Source organism: Erithacus rubecula (genome assembly GCF_903797595.1).
Source record: "Erithacus rubecula genome assembly, chromosome: 2".
NCBI lineage: Eukaryota > Metazoa > Chordata > Aves > Passeriformes > Muscicapidae > Erithacus > Erithacus rubecula.
Window position 1 is genome coordinate 94,450,820 of NC_136685.1, and position 17,536 is coordinate 94,468,355.

The window sequence follows — 17,536 nt, forward strand, 5'->3', positions numbered from 1 at the left end:
TCACCTGGAGTGCTGCAACCAGCTCCTGTGCCCCAACACAACAAGAAATGGATGTGCTGGAATCAGTCCAGAGGAGGCTACAAAGATGTTCAGAGGGTTGGAGCACCTCTCCTATGAAGACAGGCTGAGAGAGCTGAGGTTTTTCAGCCTGGAGAAGAGAAGGCTCTGGGGGGTGTTTCTAATGAATAGGCTGCTGGTTGACTTCAGTCATTCAATACAGGTGCAGGCACTTAGCTTCAGGCATGCAACTTGGTATTGTTAAGGAAATTGCTGGCAGCATCTCTGCTCTGTCAAATGCTGTGTATCTTGGGGTATGTGTTTGGGACTGTGTCCTTCTCCCAGTCTCTAAAGGATGCCAGCAAGGTTAGTTACATAATGACTGGGCAGACCCCATCTCACTGGCAGCATGACCTTTGCAGTTTCCACAGCAGTGGTACTCACAGTGCTGAGCTGCCAGAGCCATCCAGGATCTGACACTGCTTTGTGCAGCCCTTCCCACCCACACCTGTGAGGAACCTCACCCTTGGTTGGTGTTTCCACAACAGACAAAGCCAGATTTGCTTTGACTTTGCCCTTTACCAACACTGTGCTGAACAAAGTGCTCACCAGTTTCTGTTGCTGTAGAGAAAAACACATGGACTGTAGCCAGCCTGCTTCCCCAGAGAGATCAAAAGAAGTGAAACCTTCAAACAGAACAGGGCAGGAGTGTAGATTCACCTGGGATTTGGTTGTTGGTAACGACTCTTGACAACAATTTACTGAAGTGAGATGAGGAAGGGATAAAAGTTACCCACCAGTAGCAGACTTTGGTCTGAAAGTTAATTGCAAAGAGGATGTTTCTAAGACCAGCAATTGCTGAACCAGTCTCCTTATTAGGTGATTCTGCACTCTCAATTTCTCCAAGATTTAGGGAACTCATGCTTACATGTGGATTTCACATAGATCACCCAAGATGAAGAGCTAAAATTATTCACAGGCTCTGCTGCTACTCTTCTGCCCTTCCTATACCTTCTCTATGCTTACTACTGTACAAAAGGGGATAGGACAAAAGAGAGAAGGATGAGGGGAAAAAAAATCTAAATAATCATGAGTATGGAAAAAATGTTGGTAAAACTTGATTGCATGCACACAGTGTTTAATCCCTTCCTGTAGGTATACAAATATTGACTAAACCTTAAAATGTAGTATAGTTCACTGAAGTGGGTTAGTCTGTGTTGGAGCAGAGGGAGTCAAAGTTCCCTAGACTTTTACCAGCTCCTTGTCAGACAACACCTCAAAGTTTTTATTTGAGTTTTACAGTTGGGAAAACCAAATTGCTGAGAAGTTACATCACTCAGCCAAGAACTGTAGCATGTCACTGGCTTTATTTCCATGGGAGCTCAGTCTAGGTGTCAGTCACTAGCACTCCCAGACAAGAGGGGTCCTGGTTAAACTGGACATGTGTGGGGTTTCAAACTAGCTGTTCCCAGCTGCAAGAGCTACCTGGCTTTGGGGAGACTCTCCTGTGCTTGGCTCTGTGTCAGGATGGTGCAGAGAAATGAGTGGCTGTGACCAATGCAGTGTCACAGTGACTCCCAAATGGACCCTGAGCTCTCAGACGAGCTCCAGGCTTGTCTGCACCAAGTCAGCTCCCACACAGACAGATTCACTCAGCATTTTGCTTAAATAACTGGCAGGGGATGTTCTTGTTGTTGAACATGTGTTTCAGTTGGATGGAATCTGCTCACCCTGTAGGGAATCTGTGCTGTGGCAAAGGCAGATCAGAACAGTATTTTTTAATTAATAATAATAATTAAAAAAAGACATTTCAAGCCTTTGCCTTGGGAGGAGCTGTCTGCCTCTGGGGAGTTTTCAAGATGCTAAGCAGCATTACAGCAGCTGCTGCTTCCCTATTTGCTGCTCTTAAGCAATATATTGCTCTCCTAGGCAGGTGATGATGGAGGCAGAGCACCACCTTCTCAAACATAATCCAAAGTTCCATTAGTCAGTGCAGGTTACAAAAGAACCCTCAAACTGGGATGCTGCTTCAGAGCTGGAGGACAGAGCCATTCAGCCTGTCATTTGTAGGTCCCCAAGGAGGAGCTCCAGGGGTCCAGCACAAGACACAGAAAATGGGGTGTGCTGGCAGGAGGATGGATTAACTATGGGAGCAGTGCTGCTGGGAAATCTGTAGGCCCCACAAATCCAAATGCTCAAGAATGCAGCACTGGGGCCTGCTGCTGTAAGCCTTGTGAAGTCAAGACAAATCACTAGTCTCTAGGGACAACACTAAATTTTATATGAAGGGAAAAAAGTGACATTCATTTGTAACTTCCAGGTTTTTCCAATTCCCATTTGGTCACAGTTCAAGGTTGTGCTTTCTGATTGCAGCTCTTTACTGTTGGGCTTTTTCCTGCCCTCACAAAATTTGAATTTTGTACTGATGAGGTCATTGATGGGAATTTTCTATTCAAGCTTTTCTTCTCAGTCTCAGGTGGCCACAGGCTGAGCAGCTACACAGGTCTGAAGGTCACCAGCCTCCTGTGGCAACAATCAGGGTTTCTCACCAAAATAATTTCTCTGTGCCTGAGACCTGGTCCACCTCTGCATTAATCTGGTTGTGTGAAACCAAGGGGTAAAATGGAAATGGAATAGGAATGACACTATTATGACAGGTCCTAGGAGCTACTCTGGCAGCACTTTATTTGGTGCCATAATTGGTCTTGCTTTTATAGTTTTGGCTAAGAGGTGGTACCTTCTTGGAATAACTCACTGTTTTGTAAACAGCTGCTTTGAAGCACAGAGCAGAGGAGAAGAGAGCCCAGAGAACAAGGTTAGAGTGGAGAAAAGGTGGGAATCCCAAATCTTCCCTTCTCACATGACTTTTCTTATGCACATTACATAGAAGTATGTCAAAAGCATGTCTTCACAGGCAGCTCAGTCTGCTGAGGGTGGGAACAATGACAGTGGGACAGGGAGGGTGGAAAGTGGAAATAATCATTGTTTTTAGCTCAGATCAACATGTCCAAATCAAGCCTTCACTGCTATCTTTCCTCATAACTTTTTCCACTTCCACTACCTGCAACTGTCCCTTTGGAATGAGTGGTGGAAACAGTCCTTGTGGGTCGTGAGAAAGGATCAGACCTCTAAACATGTTGTTATTCCTGTTTTCCAGCTTTTGGCACTCACAAAAACAGATGATTAAATAGAGCAGGTAGCACTCAACTGATCCAGCTGTCCCAGCAGGTACAGGGAGTTCTCTGTGAGGAGCAAAACTTCTGGAGTAGACATTTTCCCTATTGCATAGTCACTTGTTATGCTTTACAACCAAAGCAATGCAGATGCTGCAGAGAGACATCACCTTACACCCTTTCCTGCATTTTCAGAGTTATTGCTGGATACCTTGTCTGCCTTACCCTCTAACAAACAATCTGAGGAGCAAATCAGCATCTCTCATACTTTAACAAGACTGTCTGGGTTTTGTTTTACCATGTAATTATACAGGAGATAAGAGAATGGGCTTTAACTTTGATCCAGGTTGCTTGTCATAACCAAACAAAAACCCATCAATAACCACATAACACACATACACCTCTTATCTAGTACAGACAATTCTGAATTTATGACATCCTTATACCTTAAAAAAAAAGGTTTCTGGGTTTCTATCTTCCTGCAGCTCTCAGAGCTATGGGGTCTATTAGACACAGACACCAAAGTTCAATTGCTGCTTGTGCATAATCACCCCTCTCAGTGAGCTGACTGGAATTCTCCTCAAGAATTTAGAACCATCATGGCAGAAATGGTTTCAAAGCACAAAGAAGTATTTTCTGGAAAAGCATATGAAACAGCCACACTCGCTGGAAGCTGAGGGAATTACTTACTGTGACCTTGCCATTCCCTGTGTGTGCTCCAGAAGAGTTCTGTGCATGTGCCTGGTGAAAACAGGGGAATAGGAGAAGGTGAATGGCAGAAAGGAGCCCACATGGCCTGCCCTGGGGCTCTCTTAGGTGGGTCCAGGAGCCAGGACATGGGAAGAAATTAGGTGAGAAGGGAAAATACAGCAGGGAAATATTACAGAAGGGGCTTTTTGCTGTCCCTGAATGGACAGGGCTTTTGGTTTGTGGGAGGAATGAGGCCCCTTTGTTAGCTTTCCCCACTGCTGCTCATGACTTCATCAGTTGAGCAAGTTCCTTGGTTTCTGCTGGGAGAAGGACTGCAGGAACTTTTGAGGCCAGGCTGGGGAGAGGACTCACAAGTCTCTCTTGGAGTAATATTCCACGGAGAAGTCTGTCAGACATAGAGATGAGAAAGTTTCAAAGCAAATCAATAAGCAGCATACAAAGTGCAGAAGACATGCAGAAGTTACACTCCATGACAGCCTTGGTCAGCGAACCTGGAGCAAGACAGGGGCCAGCAGAGGCTGTGCTGCTGCCCAACACAGCAGCACAAGTCCAGGACAAACGTACAAAACCACACTCTAGCAACAACCCAACTGACCATGACAAGTTACAGCACCCCCGAGAGACAGGGCCTGCAGGAAGGATTACAGCAAAAGCAGCACAGTCCATCACATCTTCAATCTCACATCACTATTGGGATGCTCTGTGCCCCAACTCTGCTACCCACAGACACAAAACCTGGCCTGGCTTTGGCTGCTGTCCAGCAGGGCTGGTGGTGAAAATCAGCATTTAGGAAATCATGGCCATGCCACGAGGTTTTGCTTCTGAATGCTACCACTATTCTCAGAGAAGCCAAAGCCATCAGCCAAAGTCTTTGCTGTATGCAGGGGGTCACTGGTTTGCAGTGGTCCCTGCTGCATCAGCACTGGGGCTCCTGGGCCAGCTTCAGGAGGGGTGACCCACTCAGACCTCAAGTTCAGGTGCTTTAATGCAGTGTCCTGGCTTGGAGGACAGGTGTCTGCCAATAAAGGCAAAAGCTTCTCTTTGAAATGAAGAATGTAAAACCCCTTCCTCCAAATTATTATTATAATTTTGAAATTAAGGGGCTCTCAGGCAAAGATAGGGGAATTAGGAATAACAATTATTTACTAGGAAAATTAAAATAAAAATACAGTATTACAAAGAACAATCCCAACCTTGACAGAGTCAGAATACAGCCTGACACCCTGTCAGTCAGTCAGGGTGTTGGTAGCAGTCCCATTAAATGGTGGCTGCATCCTCCTGCAGTGGCAGATGTGGTCCAGCTGAAGCAGTGCTCTTGTAGAAGGTGCAGTTTTCCTCTGAAGGTCCAGGGATGATGTGGAAAGGTCCAGCTTTCCGCTGGAATCCAGTGGAAAGAAGGTAACTTGCTGTCCAAAATCTCTTTTTTTATCTAGGTAGGAAAGGCTGCTCCTCCTGGCTGGAGCATCTCCCAGTGGGATGATGTAATTTTATCAGTCACACAGTGGGACTGAATGGGCCAGCAGCAGATGATATCTGCCTGGAGGGAGGATGGGCTGTGGAAAAGATAAAGATGATTGCCCCAGCTGGTTTTAAAGATGGCCCATTAGCAGATGGTATGTGCCATGGAGATAAGGAATCACTGCCCCACCCAGCTTCAACAGATGGTGATAGAATACACATTTCTGGCCACATCAACCCAACACATGCAGCCATTGGTTTGCCCTGCCTGGGTATAAATTCAGTGTCTGGCAGCCTTGGGAGGTGAAAATCATAGTCACTAAGTAGTCCTGAGAAAACGCTACAGATATCTGGGGTAGTTACCTCTGGCAGCCCTGGGGACAGTGAGGAGGAAACACAAAGCTGCCTGTAAAACCAGTGGTGGTGCTGCTCACATGCATGTGCAATTGGGAATGGTTGTGCTATAAAGGGAGAGTTTAAAAACAGCCAGACATTTTTCCTTTGTTCTTTATTTGTTTCTGCCATGACACGAGGCAAAGAGCAATGCTCTACAGATGGTCAACAATGAAGCTGTGTAACAAAAGAGAAAAGCAGTTGTCCTAAAACATCTGACTGGGATCCATCATGATTAATCAAGAGCCAGAAATAAAAGTGACCCCTACTGCACTGGTAGGGGGAGCTGGGAGCCAATTCTGTGTCTAATACACCATATCAAAATGCTACCTGAAAATCCCTCACTGGAGTCAGCTGAATTATTCAGGGACCTCAGCCAACCCAACTATCTTCTGCTTTATGAGCCTTGAGGACCCTAAGGCATGTGCACTCTTGCTATTCGCTGCAGCGCATTCAGACTGGCTCTCTGCTATCTATATTTGTCACGATCCCCTCAGGAAGTGTTTTGGCAGGGTTTTGTAATGAAAACCCTGCCCAGAGCACTCTTTGGCATGCAGCGAGCAGCCTTAAAATAGTGCAGTGACATACTGCAATAATTACTCATATTAGCACTCCTCATTGTGCTGTGTGGCGCTGTCCCCGGCCGGGCCCGTCCCGTTTGGCGCGTGGTGGGGCGGCAGGAAGGAGCTGACCTTTCCTAAAAGGCAAAGTTCAGCGCCAGGCCTGGCTGGGAGCCGCTGGGAACGCTGCATCCCATCCAGCACGCCAGTAGAGAGCTGGCACCAGCCCCCCCAGCTCCCAGATCCAAACTTCACAGGTGTTCAGGCAGGAGATTTTGGCTCCTCTCAAGCCCGTCGGTGTTGTTTGAGGAGAATGTTTTAAAAAATAAAAAAAAAAAGCATGAAAGTCCAACCACACAGGATAACTTTGAGCCCACACTATGGGAGCAGGCTGCTTGCTCACCAATTATGTGCTGGCTTCCAGTCTAACCTGTACATTCAGGTTTTTATCCCCTTTGGAGCAAATCTTTGTGAACTGCGCTAACAGTGTATCTCATTTCACCTTAAATAGCAACCAAAACAGCAGTTTTCAGTCAGAACAGAGATGGAGAAGTGGGGACAGCTTTGCTTGGAGTTGATAGAACCCTCAAAGTTTCAGCATTCTTCAAAAAAAGTTCTCCATTTAAAAGAAAAACAACAACTACTTTAATTGCTTGAATTGTGCATCTTGAGCATCTGCAGTGTGTTTTTCCTGTTGATGACAAAATGAGCTTTGGAAAAACATTTTGTTACTCATGCCTATTTGCCTAAACTTGCTGGATTTCAAGAGCTCAATCAAAAACCCATCCAAGTCAGTATAAAGAGTCCCAGCTACTTTGGGACTTGGAGTGCTTTGATTAAAACCTCACGTCCTCTACGACTGCTCAGCGTTCCCCATGTTCATGGTCTATGTGTTTCAAGATGACACAGTCCTGTGATTTCAGAGGCCACAATCTCAGAGGAAATATTGATGTGACTGCTTAATTATGGCTTCACAAGGAGAAAGAATAGTGCAGTCCTTCCAATATAATCTGATTCAGAGAAAGGTATGGCACAAAGCCTGCCTTTGATCTTTATTTCCAGTGAGGGCACTGCCACTTTGGGGGAAATTAGCACCTGACAACATCACTTTGTTTGCTGGGACATGAATTGATGGGTGCATAAAGACACCCCAACTACTCTCTTAATGTATGACAGCCCTTTGTACTTCATAGAGTTAGCTCAGAGGATCCAAGCCCCTCCTGAAGTTTAGCCATGCCTGCTTAAGAACTTACATCCACACTAATATTTGCCCCTTATGTAGGGCAAATCAATTAATTCAGAGACACAGAAAGTTTCAGAGCAATAAACAAATTGTTCACAAACAACAGACTGTGACTGAGGGAACAACAGCAACTGGAATCAACACATAAGGCTATTTTTTTCATTAAGAAAATTCATTTAGGCCACATGAGCTAGTGAATGTGTTCACAACCAGTTCTGTAACTATGATGCCATGGAAAAATGCTATTCCAAGAAAGCATCTGGCTAAATACAACAGACTTCTATTAAGTGAGCCTACACTTTTGTCAAACTGTAAGACATCTTTCAGAATGCAACAAAGAACATTTTTAAAAGCTGCCTTTCTCTAGCTTGTCATCAAATCTACCCTGAAAGCACAGTGAGGCAATGAACTCAGTATCTGACTTTGTAACGGGATAGGTATCTGCCAAACATATCCTCACCAGCCAACAATGCACTAGTCATATAGCTTTTTTTTTTTTTTTTCCATGCACCAGCCTTTATTAAAACTTTCTCAATTAATTCTGTGGTCTCCAGGACCTTCTGCCAAGGTCACCATTCATGGCTGAAAGGGCTGCTCACTGAGTAATGAGCAGTAACTTGTCTGGAGACTTTCTTGTAAGCCATAATCAAACACAATCTTCTGTTAATTGCCTATGCATATTTGGTGCATTAACAAGAGGAGCTTTAAATACATACATACACATATATATATTTATATATAACCAACCACAACTGCAGGAGGAAAATCTAAGATATTAGCACCATATGAGGATCCTGTTGATGACTTTTCTATCAAAGACAGATCTGACTGCTGATGTGGGGGAAATGTTTTATTTGGAATAAAGCCTTTGTTTCAGAAGACGGTGTCTCAAATGCTGTGCTGGATGGCTACTCCTGTTCTTGCCTAAATTCCTGCCTGTGAGAAGAGGTCAATAACAGGCTCTTGACCTAATTACTGCTCTAGATGTAGCTGTCTGCTGAAAATTCTCTCCTAGACATCTGATTTTGAACCAGACTGGGTTGGTTAGTCACAAAGGATTCTGCTTTGATGTGCAACTCTCTAGGGCACAGCCTGTCTCACCACTCTCAAAAGACTTAGAGGTCTAAGGAAACACTGTCAGGAGCAATCAAGGCCTCACTAAGTCAAAACAACCCATTCACATAGCATCAAATAACATTATTATGTTATTCGAACTGGTGGAAATGCTGATATTTAAATCTGATCAGGTGTCTTGGCAGTTACCAGCTCTCAGCCCTATCTCACTATGGCTGGACAGAAGTTGATTGGAACTGCTGATTTAGTCACTCTGTCACTAAGCTAAGCTGCAAGTGGCCTCCCCTCCCAAAAACTTCCTGTTTGCTTTGCAATCCCAATAAACTGATACCTAGTGCTGAAATACATTTCCCTCCTCTTCACTTTTCCCCCTTTCAGACTTTTTCCCTGGGAGTCCTTTAGACTCCTGGGCTGCACAGAGAGTTATTTCAATGGATGCTATATTTTCTACAGAAGGTTACATCAAGGTCCAGGAGGAGAATAAAAGACATCCCTAGATCTTTTCTCCTTGCTTATCCTTTATGGTCTTTCTCTAAGGTAAGCTAACAGGTTTTTCTAGGTATGCCACAATCCATATTACATTATTTTTCCATTGCTAGTTTCAAATTATACTGCTTCTCCCTCTAAGCTCATAAAGTTCTTTTTAAAAGCTCATAAAATTTCACCTGTGTACATTTATGGCTCTCAGGATATGAACTAAACTCAAATGATTTAGCTATATTTACCATTGCTGAACTTCACACTGTATTTTACCACACTACCTTTTCAGGAGGAATAAGTCACTTCCTCCTTCTTTCCTCTTTTTGAATTTTCCTACTGCAGCCATTGAATCCAGAAGACTATTCCAGTCTTTTTTCCTCTTTTGCTTGTAAGCCACCAATACAATACTGGCTTAAAATGTAAATGAGTGTGTCTACACTGACAGATTTAGCTCTCTCCAAGGCCCTGAGTGTGTGGTCATCCATACTACATATTATTCAAGGAATAGTATGGGTTGGAGAGGACCTTTAAGACATCATCTACTCCAGCCCTCTTGCAATAAGCAGGGACATCTTCAGCTAGATCTGGCTGCTCAGAGCCTCGTCCAACCTGGCCTTGAACATTTCCAGGGATGAGGCATCAACCACCTCTCTGTGCAACCTCTTCCTTGTTGGCCCCAAGCACTTCCTTCCAAAAGGAAAACCAAGCACAGCTGACAGGACTACTTTTTTTCAAGCTTTGTTGGTGGGGGGAAGAAAGAAAAAATTAAACCTGCAGAAGATGAATAATGATGTGTCCAGGTCACTGCTTGTGGCCCAGGAGAGCCCTAAGGCAAGAAGTTTGCAGCATGGGACTCAGCCTCCAGCAGCACTGACACCAGCCCTGAGTACCTGTGTGGTCTGGGGACACCCTGTGGGGTGGCTGCCTCCAGAAACAGACACAGCTACATGTCCTGGTTTGAAGGACAGGTGTCTGCCAATAAAGGCAGAAGCTTCTCTTAGAAATGGAGAATGTAAACTCCCTCCCTCCAAATTATTATAATTTTGAAATTAAGGTGCTCTCGGGCAAAGATATGGGAATTAGGAATAACAGTTCTTTACTAGGAAAATTAAAATAGAAATGCAGTATTACAAAGAACAATCCCAAAACACTGACAGAGTCAGGATACAGCCTGACACCCTGTCAGTCAGTCAGGGTGTTGGTAGCAGTCCCATTCAATGGTGGCTGCATCCTCCTGCAGTGGCAGATGTGGTTCAGCTGGAGCAATGCTCCTGTAGAAGGTGCAGTTTTCCTCTAAAGGTCCAGGGATGATGTGGAAAGGTCCAGCTTTCCTCTGGAATCCAGTGGAAAGAAGGTAACTTGCTATTCAAAATCTCTTTTTTTATCTCGGTAGGAAAGGCTTGGCTGTTCCCCCTGGCTGGAGCATCTCCCAGTGGGATGATGTAATTTTATCAGTCACACAGTGGGACTGAATGGGCCAGCAGCAGATGATGTCTTCCTGGAGGGAGGATGGGTTGTGGAAAAGATAAAGATGATTGCCCCAGCTGGTTTAAAGATGACCCATTAGCAGATGGTGTGTGCCATGGAGATAAGGAATCACTGCCCCACCTGGCTTCAACAGGTGGTAACAGAATACACATTTCTGGCCACATCAACCCAACACACTACAGAATCAGGTACACCCAATGAGAGTTCAAGGCTCCAAAAGCACCCAAATCACCAAAATCCATGAGAGTACCTTGCAGACCTCAGCCCCAAATCATGGAATCTGCTGAGTTAGGAGGAATTTACGAAGATCATTGAGTCCAGCCCCCAGTCCCACCTTAAAAGTCCATCCCCAAAAATGGCACCATGTGCCTGGGAGCATTGTCCAAATGCTTCTTGAGCTCTGTCACAACTTGGGGTTGTGACCACTGCCCTGCGGTGCCTGTTCCTGTGCCAAATTTCAGTGTTTCAGTGGTCCAGCAAAATCAGGGCAGGTCTCTCTTGGTCTTGTCAAGGTTGGACAAAGAGGCCAGCAGAAAACCAACAGCAACCATGCATCTAATTGTGACAGAAAATAACACCTGTAAAATAACGTGGTAGCCAGGCATAAACTCACAACTGGAGGCAAAGTTTATCTAAAAATATTTGGGTTGCCATGATTCCTTTTCCCATTTTAGACAAGACTGTGAAAACAGTTTTGATCTCTAGCCCTTTATTTCCTTTATGGCCGGAACATGAAGTGAATCAACATTTCAGAACCTCCAAAATATTTTTATTTGCTCTCGGTATTTGCTTATAAAAATGATTGGAGTTTGTCAGAGGGAGCGGAAGAGCTGCATTATTTTTTGCTGCTTGGGGAAGGAATGAATTTGCAAGGGGTACAACAGGAACTGGCTCCAACCTTTGCAACTTTGTGGTTCATTCTCTTTCTTGGTTTCATAGTAAATTGCTGCATGGGGCTGGAAGGATGCTTAATTTCTCACAGATGTGTGCCTGAAGCAGGGTTCAGCCCTGGAAGCCTGATGCCTTGTCAATGGTCACCTCTGCACAGGGCTGACCTCCACAGAAGGAACATGACCCACTCCCACATACACTTTGTGGGGTGCACAGCTGCCACAGGAGGAGGGCAGTGGCACTGGGCATGCAGAAGCACCCTACATTTTGGACAAGGGACCACCAGGCACCTGCTCCTGAGAGGGAGGCAGCAGGTCCTGGTGGCCACTGAAAGCTGATTTACTTCACTTAAGTGTGTTGTACAGAATAAAGTCTGACGGAGGGGAAGAAAAAAATCTCACCAACATGGAACTTATGCTTCTTCTTTTCCCAAGAGACAAAAAATTCCCATACTTATCCTGTCCAGAGAGATCTTAAAGTCTCTGAGCTGAAAATCACGGAAGGACTGGGCTGAAATCACGACTCCAGATATGAACATCCTTGAAGTTTAAGATGGGCCATCTTTAAAACCTCTCTATAATAGCCAAATTCAAGACTTAGACTCCAAGAAGAAATTAATTTGTGAATATTACATCTAAATGCAGATTTTAATTTAGTAGATTTTAGGTGAGGGAAGTTACTGACATGACACACTGGACCTCAAACCTCACTGCTTTTCTTCAGTACCACATCCCCAAGAGACCTTAATACAGAGACTGATCCAGGAGTGACCTCCAGAGCTGGGTGAGTTTCCCTAGAAGAGCTCTGTCCCATCTGTGTGCTACCAAAAGGCAGCAAGGTGCTGCCTGCAGCCCTGCTGACAGACATGGGCATTCTCTGCCTGGTGCATCAGGCCAGCTGGAGGGGAACCAAGCTAACTGTGGCTCAGTGGCTTTCTGCCTGGGCTGGCCCCTGTCCCCCCAGCTCAGGGCACTGGCAGTGCAAGTGCAGCTGCCTGCAGCACTCTGTGTAGGCAGAGAAGGCAGGAGGCAGACACAGAGTGCTGCAGCAGTGCTAGTCTGGTAGAAAAGCACCTGGAAATCCCTGGAAAGTGCTTTTCTGAAAAGTTAGCTTCTTCACCCTGATATCCTTGTGATTCCAATACATCCTCCTTTGCTGCTAGCTGTTGTCAGGTTGGAGACAGGTAAACAAATAACCATGTACTCCCTGAAGTTTTGTTACTTACATTAAAAAAATACAAATTTGTCCCTTTCTGCATTTTTAAATGGCCTAAATTAAAAATAAATAAATTCTCTCCTTTCAGTGGAAATTTACTTGACACATTTAGGTTAATAAGTCCAATTGATAGATGGCTTTTCAGTCATGCTCCCATTTCTTAATCACATCCTTGTCTCACATCACCCTGACTGAAGAGTGATGAGAGTCTCTAATAGCCACTGCAGCCTCCTTGCCCCTGCCCACGCCTGGCACAGCACCAGGCACTGCAGTCACTGCAGAGGGGCTCTGTGTGCTCCCTCTGTGGGGCAAACCCACCTGAAAGCAGCACCTGCTGAGCATTCACCCCTAGCAACAGCCTTGTTTTCTTAGAGCACTGGAGGGAAGTCTACAGCTGAAAGAGCAGCCAAGTCTGTGCCTGGTAAACACTCTCCCTTGGTGGCTGCTGTGATGGATGAGCTCTGAAGGCAGGGTGGGCTGTTGGTGCCTGGAAATTTCTGCAGGCGCTGTTTGCTCCACCACCCTTCCTGTAGGTGCCTGTTAGGGCAGCACAGCTCCTTGCCTGCCCAGCCCCGTGCCCTGGGCACTATTTCACACATGGTTCCCATCTCATCAGGCCCTTGTTATCCAAGGGAAGAAGCTGGTATCACTGGGAAAAATCGGGATTTTGTGGGAACTGAGCTCTGCTTTGTTAGAGGCCATCCAGCAGTGCAAAACATGAGTGAGAAAGTGCAGGGAGGTGCCACCATTCCAGGGCAATGCCAGCCCTGAACCAGGAAAGATGCAGGCAAAGATGCAAAACTGGACCTGCTGGCTCTGGTCATGGGCTGAGAGACTCCAGCATTTCCCAGGACAAGTGTGATCCCCTCTGGCCAAGGGGAGCTGCACCTCCATAAGCTCTGTTCTCAAGGTCTGTATGCAGAAACACCCTCACACAGAGCTTGAGGGTCAGAGCTGCAGGAGACCCATCTGAATCTTGCAGGTATTCTCACAGAGTTTTTTGTTCTTGCAGAGCTCTTTGCATCAGAGGTAGAGGCTTTTAATTTCAAGATACTCATTATTTAACCCACCTTGTTAAATCTGCTCTAGCATCAGAAGAGGAGTTCTGATGTTCAGAACAGAAGCAGTGCTGGTGACTGTACTTCCTAAATATATTTTATTTTATTGTTTTTATTTCATGTCCCCTGCCATGCTTCCTGCTCAGTCCCAAACAGGGAATTGGAACACCTGCCCAAGAGCACTCTCTGAGAAAGGGCAGGTCCCTCTCTCAGCGGCAGGGCTGTCCTTCTGCAGACATTTGATAAGCAATGTCCTGAAAGGTAAACATTTGTTTAACTTTCCCATAAAACAGCTTGACAGAATAAAGCAGGGACTTTTCTTCAACCTTACTGACAAAGAAACCCACCTAAAAGAAAATTCAGTGTAGCCAAACCCAAATATGCACATAAAATTTAAACCCAAAAATTGTATTTTTTCTGAATGGTTTCTACCTTTTCAGTCAGCTGAACCAAGATCACCAGCCTCAAAACTCAGTTTCCAGCTGATGCCTTGGCCCAGCTCCATTAGGAGAGCAGCTCTGTGTTGAGGAGACACAGTGCTGAGCACAAGCATGGGTGGAGACAGAGAATTCTGAAACATGGCTATGCTTCAGTTCCTCTCCCTTACCAAAACACTTGGGCCTCTACCCCTTTCCATTTCAATTCTCCTACACTACTTCCCCTTCTCAAATGAGGATATCAAATACTCATGGGAGTCTTATTAAAAGCCTGTATATCTAAATCTGGTGCTTGGGGTTGTCTTGTTTCTGGCACCCAGGGAGGTTTAAAAGGCTTGCCCTAATGCCAGGGCCCAATACAAACCAGGCCATCTAATGTATTTGGGGCTGAGATTATGAAAAACCTTAAGCTCCTAAAAAAAAGAAGAAAAAAAAAAAACATAATCAGCCCCTGAAAACAGAGACAGGTTATGTCACATATGAAAATAAGACCCAGAATATCCAGTCTGTTTCCTCATGTGAAAACAGTAGAAAACAAAGATGCACCCAACAACTTTCTGCAAGCAAATGCTGATGCTTTTTAAGTCCATTTGGGGTGAAGAATAATATTAAACTCTTACACCTCGGCCCTTTGCAGAAAAAACATTTGCAAAGTCCCTGAATTGTTTACCTCAGTCCAGCTCCCGTCTCCTTTCCCTGGCAGTGAAGGGAAAAGTGACATTTTACCCCGTGTGACAATGTGACAAACAGCAGAGCTGCAGTGTGCTAAGACAGCTATTGCTGAGGAGCTGCAGATGGACCTTTGCCCCCTTTGGCTTGGACAGTATTTACAGCACTTCCAGTTCCATCTCCTAGTAAAACCAGTTGTCCTCCAGCAAAGATCCACAGCACTGTGGTTAACAGGCAGCATAGTGCTAAGCTAAGAACAAGCAGAACAGGAAAAAATCATGGGAAAAAAAAAAAAAATCTATAGGCACTCTCAGTGATACAACTACAAATCTCTCTATTGCATTTTTCCCCTATCACCTTTACTGGTAATTCCTAATTCTCCTTATCTTTGCCATCTAAATGCAAATGCAACCAGGCACATTTTCCTTATTTTACTCCATCCTTCACAAGTCTCTTCTTTTCTGCCAGAGCTGATGGCTGCAGGCAGGGGAAAGGGGCAGTGAGAGGGAGCAGTGCCCACCTTGCTGCTTTCCACTTGCCCAAGGTCATCCCAATGGAGCAGCACCGTGATGCTGCTGGCATCTGGGAGCTGTTGCCATGGCACCAGGGGACAAATCCCTCCCAGCAGAGCTGGGGCCTGGACCTGCAACCTTGGCTATTTTTAGCCACGTGCTGTATAATGCAGAAGCTGATGACCATCTGCACATCTCCATTAGTCAGCTGTTTCCAGGTGCTCGGTGGAGGGAACAGATAGCCAGAGACAGGGGGGAGGCTGGGATCAAACACTGAGCAAGGACAGCTGCTTGTCATTCCTGTTGTGGAGAACTCTGTCTCAGTTTCACTTGAAATCCATCACAATGGAACTGGATGGAAAGGGGCCTTTGTTCCCTGCAAAGGAAGCTCACAGATCCCTCACCCTCCTTCCCTGAGCTGCCCAGAACACCCAGGCACCTTGCCAGGATGAAGGCTTCTCCCCTATATTCTCCCATCCCATGAGCTGCTCCCCAAGCCCTCCTGGTGCAGCCCTGATGTCCTCAGACAGGGACTATGAGAGATGTTCCAGCCTCCCCAGTTTCCCCTCTCTACACATTCCTCAAACTAGCAGCACCTCTGGGCAATCCATGTTGGTTCAGCAATCAGGTGATAGCATAAACCCCTACAGGTGTCAAAAGCTGCAGGGAAAGTACACCAATGACACTCCAGGTGCCATTAGTAGGTCTTTAGGAAGAATCAGAATGCACTGGAGATTTCCAGGTGAGAAGTGCTGTGTGATGAAGGCCAGGCTGCACTGGAGGGATCAGATAATTCCTGGCTGGCAGCCCAGCCCCACCTGACATGTGGTGCCATCCTACTGAAGTTTATTAAAGGTATTTCAGAATAGCACATTCTTTTTTTCACATAACAGAATTAAAACAATGTTTACAGACTCACAACTAGGCAAGGATACACTTGAATTTTCTTTAGGCTTATTGAGGGCCAAGGGCAAATCTCCCAAATCCTGGATGCTCCTGTCCAAACACAATGGGATCCACCAGCAGCCCAACAGGGAACCTGCATCCTAAATCCACTGGTTTAACCCAAGCTCAAGAACAGATTTTTCAGCAGCAGAGCCAGGATCTGGGCTGGCAAACCCACGAGTCTTGAGGGTGCTGTGATTGAGAGGTGCCCTGCAATGCATTAGGAAACCACTAACCAAACTCCAGCTCCAGGTCTGAGCAGAGGGGCTGAGGTCTCAGGTCTGAAATTGTTGCACAGACATTTTTTTCCTACATCACCCTGAAAAAGTGATCACACTGACTTTATACCCCCATTTGGTAAGCAACAATCAAAGAGAAAAAAATGATACTGGAGCTGCTGAAGCAACCTCTTCCCCCCAGTGCCTCCCACCCAAAATACAGCAAAGTGGCACACAGGCAGCCCAGAGACAGATGAACTCCTGCTCATCCCTGCTGAGGATGGACACCTTGCACAACAAGCAAAGCACTAGCTGGGCACAGTGCTGCAGAATTCAGTATTGCTGTTCAGGGTCTGGCACTGAGACAGGTCTGAGAGGAGCCCTCACATGTGAGGAGTTGCACCATCTCTGGTGTGTAGGGATGCAAATCCACAGAAACCCAAGGAGCTGGGTTGATTCACAGCAGCTGCAGAGCTGGTGACTGAGAAGCAGTGCTGCCTTACTCCAGGTTTTTCTTATTTTATATAATGTCAGGGGGCAAATCAAGGCCACATGAAGCTCTGCACTAAATCACCCACTATGATTTAGGAAATGTGCACAAATGCAGGCACGTGCAACCACATGAGGGACCAGCAACCCTCTGAATGGAACAAGAAAACCACACCACCAAACCTGAAATGAGCTGTCACAGATCAACCTGCTGCTAAAATCAGTCAAGTTTTGTATCCTGGTGCCCAGACCTTCATGCCACCTGAAATATGCTTTGGCTGGGGTTGTTTTTTTTCCAGCCTGATGAGTCCTGTGCTTCATCCCTGTGTTCAGACCAAATTAGAGGTGACAGGGTTAAACTGCTGAGCAGGGTGACAGCTATGCTGGGAGGTGGGAAGAAAGGAGTGGGCAGGCAGGAATATCCTGGTTGGGGTCAGCAAGAACATTTCACATTTCAGACCTTTCAGCACTGGTGGACTTCTGGATGATGCAGAAGGATCACATCCAGAGCAGTGACATCCACCA

General features: G+C 45.7%; 1 long non-coding RNA gene across 1 annotated transcript; it reads left to right on the forward strand.

Annotated features, from left to right (window-relative positions):
- The first annotated feature begins 2,764 nt into the window (after positions 1 to 2,764).
- LOC306798518 lies at positions 2,765 to 11,940 on the forward strand. The gene is made up of 3 exons (XR_013773376.1): positions 2,765 to 2,829; positions 8,988 to 9,146; positions 11,517 to 11,940. It is a non-coding gene; the product is annotated as an uncharacterized lncRNA (long non-coding RNA).
- The last annotated feature ends 5,596 nt before the right edge of the window (positions 11,941 to 17,536 follow it).